The sequence below is a fragment of the Homarus americanus genome, unplaced genomic scaffold (assembly GCF_018991925.1).
Source record: "Homarus americanus isolate GMGI-L3 unplaced genomic scaffold, GMGI_Hamer_2.0 scaffold59374, whole genome shotgun sequence".
Taxonomy (NCBI): domain Eukaryota; kingdom Metazoa; phylum Arthropoda; class Malacostraca; order Decapoda; family Nephropidae; genus Homarus; species Homarus americanus.
The window spans coordinates 5,484-9,614 of record NW_024748411.1 but is presented as its reverse complement, the minus strand read 5'-3'; the positions used below and the strand labels follow the sequence as shown (position 1 = coordinate 9,614).

Sequence of the window (4,131 nt, the reverse complement as noted above, 5' to 3'; positions counted from 1 at the left end):
GCATTCTCATCTCTCTGCCTGCACCACTACATGGTAGACTGCAGGCCCAGGCGCACTCATCAATTTAGGTTCCACTGCAATGCATGCCAAGCACTCTTTTCGAGGTGATAGACGAAATTCCGGCGGGGCTTACTTAAAAGATATCCGACCCGGTTTCGTTTCCTCTTCGTGGGATGGAGTGCCTCTTAGAACATGTGCAGCATCAGCCATGAGCGGCCGACGGCCATTCGTGTCTCTGTGGACAGCAGGCAAAAGAGCGCCGCCTCCAGTTATTTGCGAGGGCGACAACTGTCGCTTTGTTGTGGCTGAATGTGGGTGCGCCAAGTCCATGGACTTGCTAGTGATAGGCTTGCTTGTTTTTAAGGGCACGCCTCGCAAGGGCGCCGGGCGCGACAAACCCCATGAAGCTCGCCGGTTCGCTTACTCCTCGTGTCGGGAGACAGTCAGCAGGCACCGAACTCGCAGCAACCGATGGATGTATATTTCCTCGGACTGTGAGAGGAGTGGCGCGACAAGCTCATATGGCTGCCGCCGCCGCAATATGCGTTCAACTTGTCGATGTATCTGGTATTCTTGCGATTCACATACCGACACGCAGTTTGCTGCGGTCTTCATCGACCCACGAGCCGAGTGATCCCCCGTTAAGAGTTGTGTATTTGCCATTTGGTCTTTTTGCGACTAACCATCACAGGTCGAGTCTCAATGAAAGGGTTTGACAGATATAGCCCAAGTTTGTGGTTTGGGTTTGGCCGGACGGCTTGTTGTTGTTTTTTGACACTTGAATTTCACTCTTTTTGGGTCAAGAGGCTTATTCGCCGGTAGTAAGGAACGGACGGGCAGCCGTCCAAAGCCCCGTCCGTCCTCCTCCTCCGGTCTTCGCGCTCTCGCCCGAGTGTGGTCCACCTACAGCGTGGTGGTACCTATTTTTGGTGCGGGGGCCGGGATTGTCCTCTTTCGCTGCTGGAGCTGCCAGAGCAGAGCCCGAGACCGCCCAAATCAGGAGAGTAGTAGTAGTTTTAAGAGCGCCCCGTTCTCTTTCTCTCTGTTAATGATCCTTCCGCAGGTTCACCTACGGAAACCTTGTTACGACTTTTACTTCCTCTAAATGATCAAGTTTGGACATCTTTCCGTCAGCTCGAGGCGACGACCCCAGAAAACCCTCGCGGGCAACGGGGCCGATAATCCAAGAGCGCCAGTCCGAAGGCCTCACTAAATCATTCAATCGGTAGTAGCGACGGGCGGTGTGTACAAAGGGCAGGGACGTAGTCAGCGCAAGCTGATGACTTGCACTTACTGGGAATTCCTCGTTCATGGGAAACAATTGCAAGCCCCAATCCCTATCAAGAAAGGCTTTGAACGGGTTACCCGCTCCTCTCGGAGGGGGAAAACTGCTGATCCTTCAGCGCTGCAGGCCTGGCAGGAACATCTATGGCATCACAGACCTGTTATTGCTCAACTCGCGCGGCTAGAATTGCCGCTATCCTCTAAGAAGAAGAAGCGGCGTATCCGACACCATTTTCTGGAGATCCGCCGACTACTTAGTAGGCCAGAGTCTCGTTCGTTATCGGAATTAACCAGACAAATCGCTCCACCAACTAAGAACGGCCATGCACCACCACCCACCGAATCGAGAAAGAGCTCTCAATCTGTCAATCCTTCCGGTGTCTGGGCCTGGTGAGGTTTCCCGTGTTGAGTCAAATTAAGCCGCAGGCTCCACTCCTGGTGGTGCCCTTCCGTCAATTCCTTTAAGTTTCAGCTTTGCAACCATACTTCCCCCGGAACCCAAAGACTTTGGTTTCCCGGAAGCTGCCCGCCGGGTCATGGGAATAACGCCGGCGGATCGCTAGTTGGCATCGTTTATGGTTAGAACTAGGGCGGTATTTGATCGCCTTCGAACCTCTAACTTTCGTTCTTGATTAATGAAAACATCTCTTGGCAATGTTAAGAGAAGTTCGCCCGGCGACGGTCCACACCTCACCTCTAGCGCCGGAATACTAATGCCCTTACTTGTTCCGATTAGTCATTACCTCTGGTTCCGAACCGTTTCAAAATAGAACCGAGGTCCCATTCCATTATTCCATGCATCAACATTCGGGCTATTCAAATAGCCTGCTCTGAGCACTCTAATTTTTTTCAAAGTAAACTTCTCCGCCACTCGACACTCTCGACAAAGAGCATCCTGTGCGAGCCGGCGGGGCGGCTGTTCGGAGCGCCGCGGAGGTAAACACTGGCGTGTGCACCGTCAGTCCGAACTGAGATCCAACTACGAGCTTTTTAACCCGCAACAACTTTAATATACGCTATTGGAGCGGACTGATCAAGTGGCTGCTGGCACCAGACTTGCCTCCAATGGATACCGTTAAAGGATTTAAAGCGCTCATTCCGATTATGTAGGCCTCGGATGAGACTCACATCGTTATTTTTCGTCACTACCTCCCCGTGCCGGGAGTGGGTAATTTGCGTGCCTGCTGCCTTCCTTAGATGTGGCAGCCGTTTCTCAGGCTCCCTCTCCGGAATCGAACCCTGATTCCCCGTTACCCGTTATAGCCATTGTAGGCGCATAACCTACAATCGAAAGCTGATAAGGCAGACACTTGAAAGAAGCGGCGCCGGTGCGGAGACCGTGCGCTCAGCCCGAAGTTATTCAGATTCACCACAGGTGGGTTACGGACCGGGGCCCGACCAGTTTTGAACTAATAAAAGCGCGCTTCCCTTGCGGTCAGAGACCAATTGCATGTATTAGCTCTAGAATTGCCACAGTTATCCAAGTAAGTGGGTTTACAGATCCAATGAAACATAGCTGATTTAATGAGCCATTCGCGGTTTCGCCTTAAATCGGCTTGTACTTACACACGCATGGCTTAATCTTTGAGACAAGCATATGACTACTGGCAGGATCAACCAGGTAGCTGCTGCTGTTGGCGGCGCCTATCACGGCGGCCAAAATAGTGAGATTGAGAGAGAGGCAGAAGACATTGGGCGAGGGACCGCACGTTGGTCTTAGAGAAATAGCAAACCAGATGATCAGATCTAACTGCACCTTCTCTTGCTATCCTCGGCGCCGGCAGCGCCACCGTGTGTGCCAATCTCCTCCCTTATCCGCTCCTCTTTGCCCCAGCTCCAGCGAGGCAGCCGACATTGGGCGAGGGACCGCACGTTGGCGAATCTCCTCCCTTATCCGCTCCTCTTCTCTTCTCTTTGCCCCAGCGAGGCAGAAGACATTGGGCGAGGGACCGCACGTTGGCCTTAGAGAAATAGCAAACCAGATGATCAGATCAAACTGCACCTTCTCTCGCTATCCTCGGCGCCGGCAGCGCCACCGTGTGTGCCAATCTCCTCCCTTATCCTCTCCTCTTCTCTTTGCCCCAGCGAGGCAGCCGACATTGGGCGAGGGACCGCACGTTGGCCTTAGAGAAATAGCAAACCAGATGATCAGATCAAACTGCACCTTCTCTTGCTATCCTCGGCGCCGGCAGCGCCACCGTGTGTGCCAATCTCCTCCCTTATCCGCTCCTCTCCTCTTTACCCAGCTCCAGCGAGGCAGCCGACAGTGGGCGAGGGACCGCACGTTGGCCAATCTCCTCCCTTATCCGCTCCTCTTCTCTTCTCTTTGCCCCAGCGAGGCATAAGACATTGGGCGAGGGACCGCACATTGGCCCATCTCCTCCTCTCTCTCTCTTTCTCTTACTGTTTGTGGGGACGTGGGCTCATGAGCGCCATCGTCGCCCAATATTGGTTAGGTTGTGTATTTCACGGGTGGGAACCGCCATCATCGTTGTTAGGTGATGGGGTAACCCAACGTGTGCTTTGACGAGTTTTGGCTGCTAAACTCTCTTTTTAGTATACTCGGCTCCCAGACTGCGCCCTGGTCGTGTTGAACCATGAGCGTTGTCTATGCACATTTAGGGTAGCCGTTTGCGCGTGGAATAGTGCAATGAATCTCGGTCAAGAGACGGTTGGGCGCTGCATTGAAGGCCGGCACAGACGCGAAGACGGGTGATCAGCCAACGCAAGTCCGCTAAGTTGGGCAGACAGCAAGGCGAAGGGGAGCCCCGTTCCGGACTGAAAGGCCGCAGCATATGCTGTGACGGAAACTAGTAGGGTGGCGACGTGTGCGCCGAGAGAGAGAGA

The 4,131-nt window shown here is 53.6% G+C and overlaps 1 pseudogene; it reads right to left on the bottom strand.

Annotated features, from left to right (window-relative positions):
- Positions 1-487: 487 nt before the first annotated feature.
- On the bottom strand, positions 488-650 carry LOC121880245 (annotated as a pseudogene).
- Between the last annotated feature and the right edge of the window lie 3,481 nt (positions 651-4,131).